We start from the raw sequence: 16,915 nt of genomic DNA, 5'->3' as shown, positions 1-16,915 counted from the left end.
AGATCTCAGCCTCCGTGTTGGGAGATCCACTGCTCTCTTCAAAGCTGTCAGACAGAGTCGTTTGCGTCTGCAGAGTTTCCTGCTGCTTTGTTGTTGTCGTTGTTGTTGTTGTTGTGTAGCTGTGCCCTGTCCCCAGAGGTGGAGTCTACAGAGACAGGCAGGTTTCCTTGAGCTGCTGTGAGCTCCACCCAGTTGGAGCTTCCCAGCAGCTTTGTTTACCTACTTAAGCCTCAGCAATGGCGGGCGCCCCTCCCCCAGCCTCGCTGCTGCCTTGCCGGTAGATCACAGACTGCTGTGCTAGCAATGAGGGAGGCTCCGTGGGCGTGGGACCCTCCCGGCCAGGTGTGGGATATGATCTCCTGGTGTGCCTGTTTGCTTAAAGCGCAATATTGGGGTGGGAGTTACCCGATTTTCCAGGTGTTGTGTGTCTCAGTTACCCTGGCTAGGAAAAGGGATTCCCTTCCCCCTTGCGCTTCCCAGGTGAGGCGATGCCTCGCCCTGCTTCAGCTCTCGCTGGTCGGGCTGCAGCAGCTGACCAGCACCGATCGTCCGGCACTCCCCAGTGAGATGAACCCAGTACCTCAGTTGAAAATGCAGAAATCACCGGTCTTCTGTGTCGCTGGCGCTGGGAGTTGGAGACTGGAGCTGTTCCTATTCGGCCATCTTGCTCCAAGTCAACCAAACATTTTCTACCTTAGATTTGTTAAATCCGTGGATGTGGAACCCTCAGAAAAGGAGGGCTGACTGTATATTCAAAATTCACACGGCTGGCCGGGCGCGGTGGCTCAAGCCTGTAATCCCAGCACTTTGGGAGGCCGAGGCGGGTGGATCACGAGGTCAGGAGATCGAGACTATCCTGGCTAACACGGTGAAACCCCGTCTCTACTAAAAAATACAAAAAATTAGCCGGGCGTGGTAGCGGGCGCCTGTAGTCCCAGCTACTTGGGAGGCTGAGGCGGGAGAATGGCGTGAACCAAGGGGGCGGAGCTTGCAGTGAGCCGAGATCGCGCCACTGCACTCCAGCCTGGGAGACACAGCGAGACTCCGTCTCAAAAAAAAACAAAAAACAAACAAACAAAAAAAACAAAATTCACACGGCTGACAAAGTACTTGTATCCACAACATATAAAGAACTTGTAACTCAGTAATTTTTAAAAACGTTATTTTCAAAATGAATTAAGAATCAGACACCTCATCTAATAAAAGGATATACAAATTGCTAATAAACACATGAAAAAGTGTTCAACATCATTTGCTATCAGAAAAATGCAAATAAGGCGAGGCATGGTGGCTGACACCTATAATCGCAGCACTTTGGGAGACTGAGACAGGAGGATCACTTGAGCCCCAGATTTAAAGACCAGCCTGGGCACATAGCAAGATCTCGTCTCTACATAAAAGTTGTTACAAAATAAAATTAGCTGGGCTTGGTGGCGTGCACCTATAGGCCCAGCTACTTGGGAGGCTGGGGTGGAAGGATTCCTTGAGCCTGGGAAGTCAAGGCTGCAGTGAGCCAGGATCACATCAACCTGGGCAACAGACAAGACCCTGTCTCAAACCAAAAAGCAAAGCATTCAAAAAGAAAAATGTAAATAAAAACCACAATAAGATATCAATTCACACTAAAAAAAAAAAAAACAGTTAAAATTAAAAACACAGCATATAACATAGATGAGATTACAGGAAGATAAAATGGCACAATCAGTTTGAAAAACTGTTTAACTTACTAAGAAACTGCAAAATATACACCATATGACTCAGCTATTCTACTCCTATTTGCTCAAGAGAAATAAAAACTTAAGTCCACAAAAAGACTTGTACATCAATGTTCATTGCCACTTTAATCATAATAGCCAAATAACTGGAAACCCAAATATCAGGTCAACGAAGAAACAAACTGTGGTGTAGCCATACCACAGTGAATACTACTCAGCAATAAAAGGCAACAAACTACTGGAACACAAAGCAACATGGAAGACTCTCAAAAACATGTGGAGTGAAAGCAGCCAGACATTAAAGAATATGTACAGTATGATTCCATTTACACACACACAAAAAAAATTTTTGAGACCAGGTCTCACTCTGTCACTAGGCTGGACTGCAGTGGTATGATCCTGGCCCACCGCAGCCTCAAACTCCTGGCTCAAGAGATCCTCCCACCTCAGCCTCTCAAAGTGAGGGGAATATGGGCATGAGCCACCTTGCCCAGTCCACTTACATGAAATTCTAAGAGACAAAACGAAGGCATACAAATCAGTGGTTTCCCTGAACCAGAGGAGGGGAGGGGTGTGATGCACTGACTGTGAGGGACACAAGGAAGGTTTTGGAGATAACAGAAATTCCATTACCTTGATTAGGATGATGGTTATCTGGGTATGTACATTATCAAAAGTTATCTAACTGCACCCTTAAAACAAGTATATTTCGTTGTTTAAATTATACTTCAATAAAGTTGATTTTAAATCCTAATAAAACAACAATAAAGTTTATTTACAAGCCTAGATCACACAAAATTTTGAGAAACTATTATTCGAGTCATATTATTTGTCTTTTGGCCAAGTAATAGTAGCCTCCTAAACAGTCTTCCTTCAATGAACACTCCCTAGTCTTTACTCCCTCAAAGTAAACACGGACTAATTCATAACCATTCTGGTTTCTCCAACCAAAAGCCCTTCTTGTTACCTACTTCAAAAGCGTATTATTATTGCCTATTACCATAAAAATGTATTAACAGAAGTTACCATGTTACCATGTGCCAGATAAGGTGAGCTTTTATAAATACTCTCATTTAACTTTAAAACTCTGCCTGTTACATAGGTAGCATTATCTCTATTTACCAATGAGAAGATTGAGGTTTTGTAAAACTTTCTGGATAATCTCCCTAAGGTTATACAATGTACAAAACAGAGAAGCAAGAAATGGCCTATTATACAACACTGCCTCCCACAAAAGTAAGTAGCTCCCGTCTTCCTACACCATGATGTTATCTCTCTGAAGGAGAAGGTGAACTGTTACTTTACTACTGAAGACAACTTTGAACAAAGCCCAGTAGTTCACCCTTCACTTATCATCTCAAACAATCCTTAAGAACAGGGTCCCGTTTTACAGATAAAGAAACTGAGGTTCATGGAGATAATGCAATTCATCAAAACACAAACTTAAGTGGAAGACCCTGAATTCAAATTGTTCTCTCTCTGACTTCAAAGTCCATGCTTTTACCACCATCTTACAGGACTTCAGTAAAGGCAGAAACAATGCATTATAGCCTGGTCAAAGCTAAAAACACAATGTCTTTAAAGGAGGAAAGTCTTTCTACAACTCTTTTACAGCCATATTACAATGGTTATCCTCATTTCCCAAGATCTATAATAATGACTGAGTATTGTTTTTGAAACAAAGATTAGTACCCAGAAGTGTTTTGGATTTGGAATTGTTTCAGATTTTGGAATACTTGTATATACATAATAAAATATCATGGGGATATAACCCAAGTCTAAACACAAAATGCATTTTGTTTCATAGCCTGCAGGTAAATTTATACAATGTTTTGTAATTGTGTGCAAGAAACAAAGTTCTGACTGCAACTTGTCACTGGAAGTCAGGTGTGGAATTTTCCACTTGCAGCGTCAAAAAGTTTCAGGTTTGGGAGCATTTCAGATTTCAGATTTTTGGATCAGAGATGCTCAATCTGTACATAAAAATGCTAATATAAGGAACAACAGTTCTAAATATTATAGCCAGGGAAATCCTGAAAAATCTAGGATTATATATTTTGTGCTAAAATATATCAAATATGTAAAGACTTCCTTCTATAAATCATCTGTACTATAATACCACATAACCCACTGTTTAAACTACTTCAAAAGTAAAAATCTGTTCAGATAAAACATGTGGCCTGTACAGTTAACCTTTCAGGCAAAATCAAAACCCTGCTTTCAAGTGATAAAGCACCTTTCTCCCATTATTAAATAGCAATCATTCCAGGCTCTATCTCATTTCACATATTACCCTCCAGAACACAAGTCTGTTTTGTTTTTTTGTTTGTTTGTTTTTTGCTTTATAATGCTGCAGACAGAAAATTCAAGGAAGTGGTTAGTTATCTTTCTCAATATTACAAGTCTAAGAAATCTAAAAATAAACTTCTATCTACAATCTTTCTCAATATTGCCCAATTCCACTAAATCATAAGGCCTTCTTCTGACCACCAGTATGAGAAAGAAAAGGAATAAAAAGAAAAACTTAGAACATACATCTGAAGGCCTCCACAGCAACACGCCTTAGACTACAAGTGTAATAAAAACTCTCTTAAGAGGAAAAAGAGTCTTCACACTTAAACTAAGTGATTTACAGTGTTTTATATCACACACCTCAGAAAGTTAAGACAACTTTAATGACACACATCCCCTAAAGTCAAAATTAAAAGTCTCAAATGTTAGAATATATATGTGATAATAGCTGGATGACCAAACACATGTAAGTATGCTCAAATTTTAAAACAAGATATCAATCAATCAACCATCTGCTTCTCTAGTTTCCAAGGTCTGTAGCCAGCAATGCAAAAAACCAGCAATCTGTTTCCTCATTAATGTATATCCTCAAACTATCTGCAATCCAATTTCTTTTTTAAGTGAAAGCAAGTTTATTAGAGAAGAAACTGCAATCTAATTTATATTTAAATAGTGAGAGAAATGACATTTGAGTGAGACCTACAAAATACACTCTGTATCTACTCTTCTAGGTTCTATTTCTGGATCAAGTAATCCACCAAACATATCACAGAGGTCACAAACTTGAATATATGAAGCAGCCTGGTGAAGGACAAAAAGACTGTAATTGTGCTTAACAAGAAACCATGAACTGCTTTTAAAAATTACAATTCAAAAACTCAAAACACTCTGTTAACATTAATATGGCTATTGGGTATGTATATAATAAAATTAAATTTGATCCCTACCTCACATCACACACCGAAAAAAAAAATTTCCAGATAGAATCGAGACCCAAATATTTAAAAAAAGAAAAAAAAGAAAAAAAAAAAAAAACTTCTAAAACTTAAAAAAAAAAAAATTGGTGGGGACACAGTGGTTCACATCTATAATCCCAGCACTTTGGGAGGCTGAGGCAGGAGGATCATTTGAGGCCAGGAGTTTGAGACCAGCCTGGGCAACATAGTGAGATCCTGTCTTCACAAAATTAAATTAAATTAATCATGTGTGGTAGCACATGCCTCTAGTCTTAGCTACTAGAGAGGCTGAGGTGGTAGGATTACTTGAGCCCTGTCTCAAACAAAAAACCAAACAAATCTATTCCATACTCCAAGGTTATTAAGATTCTCCTATTTATTTATTTATTTATTTATAAGACAGAGTCTTGCTCTGTCACCCAGGCTGGAGTGCAGTGGCTCAATCACGGCTCACTGCAGCCTTGACCAAGCGATCCTCCCACCTCAGTCCCCGGCAAGCACTACCACACTTGGCTAATTTTTAAATTTTTTTGTAGAGACAGGTCTCGCTCAGTTGCCCAGGCTGGTCTCAAACCCTTGGGCTCAAGCAAACTTCCTATCTCTGCCTCCCAAAGTACTAAGATTACAGCCATGAGCCACCACACCCAGCCGAATTTCTTTTAAATTGTTTTTTATTGGGCCGGGCGCCGTGGCTCAACCCTGTAATCGCAGCACTTTGGGAGGCCGAGGCGGGTGGATCACGAGGTCAGGAGATCGAGACCATCCTGGCTAACATGGTGAAACCCCGTCTCTACTAAAAAATACAAAAAACTAGCCGGGCGAGGTGGCGGGCGCCTGTGGTCCCAGCTACTCCGGAGGCTGAGGCAGGAGAATGGCGTAAACCCGGGAGGCGGAGCTTGCAGTGAGCCGAGATCGCGCCACTGCACTCCAGCCTGGGTGACATGGCGAGACTCCGTCTCAAAAAAAAAAAAAATAATAAATAAATAAATAAATAAATTGTTTTTTATTTTTGTTTAATTGTGTACTGAAAAAAATTAAAGCAACGCAAACACACATACCACTCCAGTGGCAACTATTATATATTTTCAGACCCTTCTATATGCATATATAGATTACATATACCATATACATATGTGCCCGCAAAAATTTTGCACCATAAGATACACTGTGCATGTTTTCTCTGCAACATACTTTTTAAAAAACTTAATTAGTATATAGTAGGCATTTTCATGTCACAATGTATAGCTCTAGCTTATTCTCTTAATGTCTACAAAAAAAATTCTAAGTCTGGATACATATAATAACATATTTTTAACATTTAGATTGTTTTAACTTTTTTCACTAGTCAAGCAGTGTCAGAGAGCATCTTTGTACACCAATTTGAGACTTTATGTAAGAGTTCCTAAGAGTTTTCAATAAACATTTTAAAGACAATTCACAAGAAGGCTTACTAACCCAGGAAGTTTTGAATAGCAGCGTAGGAGCCAAGGGAAAACTTCTCCTTTGCTCTTTAATGGTTCACTTAAAAACCAACTCACAAAAGAGAAATCAACTGAAGAAATGGAGTAACAAATCTATTAATGTGCATGAGAAAAACGAGAGTGATCACCCTAGATTTCTTAAATAAAACACAAACAAGAAAATAGTGATATATTTTATAATAATCATTTATATTTAACAAAACAAACCATATAAAAAGTTAAGAGATAAGTCACACAGACTGAGAAAAGACAGTTGCAATTCACTTAACAAACATAATCAGAGTATGTAATGAACTTAAAACTTTCTTTTTTTTTTTTTTTTGAGACGGAGTCTCGCTCTGTCGCCCAGGCTGGAGTGCAGTGGCCCGATCTCGGCTCACTACAAGCTCCGCCCCCCGGGTTCCCGCCATTCTCCGGCCTCAGCCTCCCGAGTAGCTGGGACTACAGGCGCCCGCCACCTCGCCCGGCTAGTTTTTGTATTTTTTAGTAGAGACGGGGTTTCACCGTGTTAGCCAGGATGGTCTCGATCTCCTGACCTCGTGATCCGCCCGTCTCGGCCTCCCAAAGTGCTGGGATTACAGGCTTGAGCCACCGCGCCCGGCCGCAAACTTAAAACTTTCTAAAATCAATTTAGAAAGACCACCCAAATGGCTGTGGAAGGAAAAGAACAGTCAATTCAAGAAACAAACACTTGAACAGTCATCTAACATTTGAAAACATAACCCCATAATCAAAATAAAAATTAAGACAATGTGGTACCATTTCACACTCATCTGATTTGTAAACATAAAAAATCTGACAATGCCATGAATCATAACAATCGGAAGATAGCAAATCTAGTGCTAAAATATGCAAAGTGACAGCAAATTTGACAATATCCAATACAGATAAAAAAATTCCCATAACCTCCAAAATCTTCAGCCCAATAATTGCACTTCTGGGTAATTCACCAGAGAGCTTCATTTCAAACTTAATAACCACATACATACACACAGAAATAAAAATTTCACAAAACATTTTATCCTTATTGTTTGCAATACAACCTGATACTTTTCTATTCTAATTCCTAAACTGATTTCACAATCCATTAGGGAGTCACGACATGCAGAGTTTTTTTTTCGTTTGTTCATTTGTTTTTTAAAATGGAGTTTCGCTCGTCACCCAAACTGGAGTGCAATGGTGCCATCTCGGTTCACTACAACCTCTGCCTCCCAGGTTCAAGTGATTCTCCTGCCTCAGCCTTCTGAGTACCTGGGATTTCAGGCACCCGCCACCCCGCCCAGCTAATGTTTGTATTTTTAGTAGAGATAGAGTTTCACCATGTTGGCCAGGTTGGTCTCAAACTCCTGACCTCAGGTGATCCATCCACGTCAGCCTCCCAAAGTGCTGATATTACAGGCTCAAGCCACCGTGCCCGGCCACAACATGCAGTTTTTAAAACTTGCCAAAAATCTTAAATGTAAGCACAATGATTCCTAATAAGGAATGTTCAGTGTAACATTGTTTTTAATACATGAAAACCTGGAAACAATCTAAATGCCTACCAACATGAGAATAAATAAATTTAATCTGGCTATATTCATACAATAGAAAATAATTTTACAGCAGATAAAAGTAATGACTATTAGAGTGGGTCATATGAAACTGTCATTTTTGTAGGTCAAAAATGGTAACGTATCAGCAGTTTCATATAAATCAAAAAAATTTAATGAAAGACAAATTATAGAATAGGCAGAATATATCATTTACATCAAATCTGAAAATATGCAAAGCAATACTATGATTTGTTTGTGAATATATACCTGTGCAGTAATTATATAAAAACATGCATTAAAAATGATTAGGCCAGGAGTGGTGGCTCACACCCGTAATCCCAGCACTTTTGGGAGGCCAAGGTGGACGGACTGCTTGAGCACAGGAGACCAGCCTGGGCAACAGGCGAAACCCAACCTCTACAAAAAATACAAACATTAGCCGGGCACACTGGTGTACGCCTCTATTCCCAGCTACTTGGAAGGTTGAAGTGGGAGGACTGCTTGAGCAAAGGAGATGGGCTGCAGTGAGCCATGATCATGCCCCTGTACTCTAGCCCGGGTGACAGTGTGAGACCCTGTCTCGAAAAAAAAAAAAAAATGATCAACACCATACTCAGAATAACAGTTAACTTCTGGGAAGAAAGTAAACTGTAATCCAAGAAGTTGCTTCAACTGTACATGATATTTTCCTCAAAAAAATGAGAAATATGGGAACATGCTAAGATGTGCTACCGCTGTATGGTTAATGTACGAATGTTAATTATATTGGTCTCTGTAGTCTCATGTATGTTTGAAATATTTTAAGAAAAAAAAAACCTATATTGGCCAAATAAAACACACATCTGCAGCCTAAATTCAAATCAACCCCTAAAACATATTTCATTGGCTTGAAATCTTAATGTTTAGCCCTCACTTTTTTTTTTTTAATCTAGGGCCACTAACAACAACAAAACAGCTTTTGTACAATGTCCAGTTTAAACAGTTTCTTAAAATCTGTCAAGAGAGGATTTCACCCCTGAAAAATGGGTCTTGTTCCTCCTTTTAGTTTAGTGCTATGTATTTTACCATATTTCCATTTTTACCCTCGCTGCCAAGCAAATTCAAACCCAATTTTTATTCTTAGTCATTGAATTATGCTGTCACTTGGGAAAAGAATATATGCTTTGTCCTTTCCCTGATTTCTTCTTTTTACACATATTTTATTACACTTCCAGATCTTTTAAGTTACCAGAAATTCTTTCTGGAAGAAATAGGATAAAATAAATTTCAAGAAAATAAAGTCAACCTTCTGTTCCATTCTGCTGAAGTTTTCATAATGTAACCCCTACCACAAAGACATCCTCCTTAACCAAAGGAATGGATATATGGATACAACTAAGCATACATGTTCACTAAACTTCATTTCAAAACATACAAGATTAAAGTGAATATGCTGCCAATGAAAAATACTTAGCTGATATACTAACAACAAACATCCAAAAGAAAGGCCTAAATGGCCAAAGTGTAATAAGCTAACTAATTTTGCCCCTTTTAAGACCATATGCTTTGTATGTTTTGTTTTCCAGTACATACTGTGGAAATAAGAATATTCTTATATTCAATAAATCCAGTAATAATGTGTAATATGATCAGTCATAAAGAAAATACCGGGCCGGGCGCGGTGGCTCAAGCCTGTAATCCCAGCACTTTGGGAGGCCGAGACGGGCGGATCACGAGGTCAGGAGGATCGACCATCCTGGCTATCACGGTGAAACCCCGGGCTCTACTAAGAAATACAAAACTAGCCGGGCGAGGTGGCGGCCTCTGTAGTCCCAGCTCACTGGGAGGCTGAGGCCGGAGAACATGGAACCCGGGAGGCGGAGCTTTGCAGTGAGCTTCTGAGATCCGCCACTGCACTCCAGCCTGCTACAGATGGTGACCCTGCCCTGCACAGCCTACCATTTTGTTGTAGTTCCTCCATGTTCAAAAAGTGTCCTTTTTTCTGCAGGATTTTCCCCACTGAAGATAACCTTGGCAATTCTCTCGAATTTAGCTTCCCTTTTCCTTCTTGTCTGACACTTGTCTAATTGCTTAATCTATAATATCATTAGCCAAATACATATCCCTTCTAACATACATGGTATACCCCAATCCGCAGTCAAACCAGAAGTAATGCTAAACAAATCCCTTTAATAAATTCCTCAGGCCGTGGCTCTGCCTGTAATCCCAGCACTTTGGGAGGCCAAGACGCATGGACGCAAGGTCAGGAGATCGGTGACCATCCTGGCTGTTACGGTGAAACCCCGCCTCTACCAAAAAATACAAAACTAGCCGGCCAGGTGGCGGGCTTCGTAGTCCCAGCTACCGAGGCTGAGGCAGGAGGCATGAACCCGGGAGGCGAGCTTGCAGCACATCCCAGCCACCGCACCCAGCAGCCTGGCAACAGAGCCGGTAGACTCGCCTCAAAACAAAACAACAGAAATGGGCGCTGTGGTTCGTTTGGGGTCTCAGTTATTCTTTGATGAGATGATCGACAGCAGTCAGGACATCCTGCTAACACGGGTGAAATTCTTCTCTATTTGTAATATTGGGGAATTAGTGCCGTGAGCGGGAGCTACTTAAAGAGCCGAGGTTGAGGTAGGGAGAATGGTAGTCCGGGAGGCGGAGCTTGCAGTGAGCTGAGATCCAGCCACTGCACTCCAGCCTGGGCTTATACAGAGCCAGACCTGGCCCCAAAAAAAAATAAATAAATAAATTCTAACTTCCAATTTCTAAGTACCACATGTACTTATAAATAGGCTAATTATTTCCTAACAGGTCCTAAGATATCAATTCATCCTATTTAACTGATTTTAGAGATGAAAGATAAGAGACAACACATACCAAAGCACAATTTTACACTGCAGTTTCTTTCCTTTAAGATGGAGTTTTGATTTGCTGCCCAGGCTGGAATGCAATGGCGCAATCCCGGTTCACCGCAACCTCTGCCTCCTGGGTTTATGATTCCCTGCCCCCAGTCTCCCAAGTAGCTGGGATTACAGGCACCATCCACCATGCCTGGCTAATTATTTTTTTTTTTTTTTTTTGAGACGGAGTTCGCTTCTGTCACCTGGCTGAGTGCAGTGGCCGGATCTCAGCTTCACTGCAAGGCTCCGGGCCCCGGTTCACTGCCCTCAGCCTCCCGAGTAGCTGGGACTCTCCCAGGCGCCACCTCGGGCCTCGCTAGTTTTTGTATTTTTTAGTGTATCAAGGTTTCACTGTGTTAGCCAGGATGGTCTCGATCTCCTGACCTTGTGATCCGCCCGTCTCGGCCTCCCAAAGTGCTGGGATTACAGGCTTGAGCCACCGCGCCCGGCCTATTTTTTATTTTTTATTGTTTTGGTATTTCAGCAGAGACGGGGATTTCGCCATGTTGGCCAGGCTGGTCTCGAACTCCTGACCTCAGGTGATCTGCCCACCTTGGTGTCCCAAAGTGCTGGGATTACAGGCCTGGGCCACTGCGCCCAGTATACACTGCAGTTTTTCAAGTTTATATTTCACAATTTGAAAAGATTATTTTTAACAAAATTAAAGCACTTCACTCAGCAGTAACCCCAACAGAACATGAACCAATTTAGGTTTTTAAAAGACCATTTACTCACCACCTGCTATATACCAGACCCGCCAGTAGATAAGAAGAAAGTTACACATTCCTTACCCTCAAGAAATATATAGTCTATTAGGCAGGCACCCAGATTCTTTTTGATCAGTGACAGCAAAACCATATGCTTTCAAGAGCCAGAGAACGTAAATAGGTGGAGCAGCTCCACCTAAGGGAGGACCAGGAACAGAATGCATGCTCCACCTGAAGTAACTGTAAATCAACATTAACAGAATGCTATTGAAACAAAGCACATCTCCCAGTTAGATAGAATATACTGCAAATGCTTAACCTCCTATCAGATAAAAGAATTTTTTTTTTTAAGTTTGTAATGACACAGAGAAGCTTGACCCCACCCCCATTTCTGGTGAGAATTTACATCGTTGTGACCTTTCTGGATGACAGTCTGATAATATACATCAAAACGAAAAACATGTTCTCTTCAACTATTACAAAATTACTAAAGAGGAATCAGCTTGCAATAAATATACATAAAATGTATGGACAATCTACAATCCATTTATATAATCTAAATATCTACCAATAAAAGCAGTATTAAGTCATAGCATAACCATTTAATAGTACACTAGAGAACTACTAAAAAGAAGAGAGTAGATGCAGATGTAAAGTAAGCCGCAAACATTAATTTTAAAAACACACACACAGGGCCTGGCATAGCGCCTCATGCCTATAATCCCAGCATTTTGAGAAGCCAAGGCAAGGAGGATCACTTGAGTCCAGGAGTTCAAGGCCAGCCTGGGCAACATGGCAAACTCTCATCTCTATTAAAAATGCAAAAATTAGCCTGGCGTGCATCTATAGTCCCAGCTACGTGGGAGTCTGAGGCGGGAGGACTGCTTGAGTTCGAGAGTGCAGTGAGCCATGATTGTGCCATGGCACTCCAGCCTGGGTGACAGAGCAACACCCTGTCTCAGAAATGAAATAAAATACACATACACACACACACACACAAAATCAGTCAAGACAGCATCACCCGCTGAGCTCCCAAATGCTGTTTCTGGTCACATCCAGAAGTACAACTCCACAACTCCACACCACAGCTGAGATGGGTTTGCAAGTGTCAGCAGTACGGGTTCTCTGAGAACTACTCACTGTGGATCCAGTCTACAGCCAACATGTCCTGCAGAAACTAGCTGCCCAGTAACAAACAGCAGTTACAGAATCTAATATAAAGTGGTGCCACTGGTTGACATTAAAGGGTTTCTACAGCAGTACTATATGCACTACAAATCCAATATGGAGATTATCAAATTAAAACCAATAAACCTGGCAAAGAATTGACAGAGCTGGTGATATGTATGGCACAGACTGGTCACTGTTACCCAGAACATCTAAGTAACTTTCCTCAAGAGCTAAAAGTTCTGCTTTCCTACAATTATACTGTCTTGAATCAAGATCATCTAATAATATTTAGCAAAGCTTTGATCTTGCTGAGAAGTATCACATCTATCCACCAAGTTCGCTAAAGCTCTTCTTTGAACTTCCAAGTTGCCATAATAAGCTTTCGAGACTTTACATACTCATGTTGTGACTGATAGCAAGAATATAACTGTAAAACACAAGAATAAAGTGGATACAGTACTGCAGAATTTCATATACACCGTGTTAAAAGACAGTAATGTAACTGCAGCCAAGTTATCTTTGGATGTGATGAGTGAACTCTACAAGAAACATCTGGACTGATGCCAAAACTGTCAATGTCATCACAACTGCATGTTTCAAGATATTGGTTGCCACGGTGACATTCTTCCTAGGATAAGATGAAGAAGAGAAACAAATAGGACAGACTCAGAATCTGAGAATAAATGACAAGAGACCTACTAGTGCAGTATGTCACTGGAAAGAGTGGCTCCAAACACAAAACACTGAAAAGGTTATGAAAAGTGCCCGAGAAACAAAAGAACAAAAAACTCAAGGTGTTTAAGTTTTAAGCTATTAGTTTTATTCATGATCCTCAAAGTTTTACCAAAACACTCCTGAAGCACACAGCTGGAAATCTCTAAGCAGAGGTTTGAAGTAACATGATGCTCATAAATCTTATCTCCAGATTGGTAGGAATTCATAAGCCTTCTAACTTCTATGCCTTAGGCCAAAAGTTTCTGCTGTTGCACCACAGAGAAGTAACAGAAGTCACTGTTTGCTAAACATGCATTTCATCATCTGTTAGTCCCAGAGATCACTTAGTTATTGCTCATGACTGTGACCAACCATTACGTTATGGACAAGAACTTTGGGGAAGACATGACAGTCCGAATCAGCGCTATAAGAGGTAATATAGCTCAATGTCCCCTAGCCATGATAGAAAAACTTCCTCAAGACTCAAGACCTGTCCCAGTATAAAATACACAAGGATAAGAATGTGATGCTGTCTACTACAACTGTGATTCAGCTCTTCCAAATCCTCAGATGATGCAGAATAAATTCCAGGGTAAGCTGACAAAGGCCCCAATAAAATCAAGAGTGCACGAACATGGCCAGGCACAATGGCTCCTGCCTGTTAAATCCAGCTATTCAAGAAGCTGAGGGAGGAGGATCGCTTGAGGCCAGGAGTTCAAGACCAGCCTGGACAACATGGCAAAACCCTGTTTCTACAAAAAATACAAACATTAGCCAGGCATGCTGGTGCATGCCTGTAATCCCAGCTACTTGGGAAGCTGAAGTGGGAGGATCACTTGAGCCCATGAAGCAGAGGTTGCAGTGAGCTATGATTGCACCACTGCACTCCAGCCTGGGCAACAGAGTAAGATCCTGTCTCCAAAAAAAAAAAAAGAAAGAAAAAAGAAAAGAGAAAGAGAAAGAAAAAGAGAAGGCTGAAAATGATAAAGATGGGTGGGGAAGCACCAGTATCAGTGAGGAGGAGGGTGCTGCTGGTGAATCTGTTGACAAATAGAAACTGCAAGAAATCTCCTAGAAGCTGAACAACACCTATGGAGGAGTGAAAAGCCAAACTAAAGGATGACTTTTAGAAAATCTGCATGGCTCAACTAAGGAAAAAATTCAGTGCTGCCCCCAGGGAAAGCCCAAGAGGAAATGTATTGAAATAGATAGTGATAAAGAGCAAGTAATTTTTTCTAACATTGATGACTGTCATAAAAAGCCAAAGTCTGACAAGGAGACATGACTAGCAATTGCAATGACTGGACAGACCAAAAAGAATTTATGAGGAAGAAAACCAAAATGAATCCATTTTCCAAATCCAGAGATAAAGAGAAAAAAGAAGAACTTTGATGATTAGGTATAGCCAAAATGTCCAGTCAAAAAAATAAGCATTCCTTTGGGAAAAAGCTGCTGCCACTATAAGATACACTTTAAAAAAAATAAAACAAAAAAATTAAAAAAGAGAGAAAGTAACATCCCAGCCAGCCTTCCATTCCCAAAATAAATTGTCATTTATCTGAAAATTAGTAAATCAAGAATGTTTACATTAAAAAGCCCAAAAGCACTGTACCCTGAAAACCACCAAAAAAGGTGAATGACTGCTGAATGACTGGTTTCGCCCTTTTTTTTTTTTTTTGAGATGGAGTTTTGCTCTTGTCACCCAGGCTGGAACACAGTGGCACAATCTCGGCTCACTGCAACCTCTGCCTCGCAGGTTCAAGCGATTATCCTGCCTCAGCCTCCTGAGTAGCTGGGATTACAGGCACGTACCACCATACCCAGATTTTTTTTTTTTTTTTTTTTTGGATTTTTAGTAGAGACGGGGTTTCATCATGTTGGCTAGCCTGGTCTCGAACTCCTGACTTTAGGTGATCCACCTGCCTTGGCCTCCCAAAGTTGCAAGGATTACAGGTGTGAACCACCGCCCCCGGCCCACTTTTTTTTTTTTTTTTTTTTTAAAGAAACAGAGTCATGCTGAGTTGCCCAGACTGGTCTCAAACTCCTAGCCTCAAGCAATCCTCCCATCTCAACCTCCCAAGTAGCTGGGACTACAGGCACAAGCCACCATTGGGCTTGATCCCATTTTTTTAAAAAACAATTCTCGGCCAAGCGTGGTGGCTCATGCCTGTAACCCCAGCACTTTGGGAGGCTAAGGTGGGAGGATCACTTGAGCCCAGGAGGTCGAGCCTGCAGAGCCATGATGGCACCAGTGCACTCCAACCTGAGCTACAGAGTGAGATCTTAAAAAAAAAAAAAAAAAAAAAAAATGCAACACAAAGAACAAGCCCTATGTAAACCATGGACATATTGATTTTTTGAGACGGAGTCTCATTTGTCACCCAGGTTGGATCTGCAGCGGCCGGATCTCTCAGCTCACTGCAAGCCCGCCTCTCTCCCGGGTCTTCACGCCATTCTCCTCGGGCCTGTATCTCCGAGTAGCTGGGACTACAGGCTCACCACCGGCCCGCTAGTTTTTGTATTTCTTAATAGAGACGGGTTTCACCGCGGTTATTAGCCAGGATGGTCTCTGACCTCCTGACTCGTGATCCGCCTGCCTCGCCTCCCAAAGTGCTGGGATTACAGGCTGAGCCACCGCTACCGGCTTTACATATTGATATTGATATTGGCTCATCAAATGCAATAAATGTGCCAAATTAATGCAAGATGTTCACAATAGGAGAAATGAGGGGAGGGAAGGGAATATGGGCACTTTCTGCACTATCAGCTCAAACTTCTGTACATCTAAAGCTGTTAAAAAAAAGTTTAATTTTTTAATTCTGCATATGCAGATAAATTTGCAAATAATTACTTGTATATGCATAGAAACAGAGGTTTAAAGACCTATATCAAACTGTTGCCCATGCTTACCTACAAAGCATGAAACTGGAAACAAGTGCATGAGGAGGAATTTTTTTTACATTATACAACTGGCCCTCCATATCCATGGGCTCTATGTCTGTGGATTCAACCAAGCTTGGATCCAAAAAGTTTAATATAGAATCTGTATTTGAATCGTGCAGACTTTTTTTCTTGTCTTTATTCCCTAAAGAATACAGTGTAACAACTATTTACATAGCATTTATATTGTATTAGGTATTAAAAGTAACCTAGAAATGATATAAAGTATTTGGGAGGATAGGCACAGGTTATATGCAAATACTATGCCATTTACATCAGAGATTTGAGCATCTGTGGATCTTGGTATCCACCAAAGGTCCTAGAAGCAATTCCTACAGACACCCAGGGATGACCGTTTATCTCTGGACTGTGCAAACTTTCTATACTGAGCAATAATATAAGGAGAGGCTCTGTAGCATATTAAGAATTTGGGTTTCTCAAATCAGACTGCATGAAATCAAATCATAACTCCACCATCTGCTAGCTGATAAACTTCAACAGTTACTTAATTTTTCTCCTT

The sequence above is a fragment of the Papio anubis genome, chromosome 9 (genome assembly GCF_008728515.1).
Source record: "Papio anubis isolate 15944 chromosome 9, Panubis1.0, whole genome shotgun sequence".
Classification (NCBI taxonomy): Eukaryota; Metazoa; Chordata; class Mammalia; order Primates; family Cercopithecidae; genus Papio; species Papio anubis.
The sequence above is the reverse complement of the archived record's forward strand: the minus strand, read 5'-3'. Positions refer to the sequence as shown.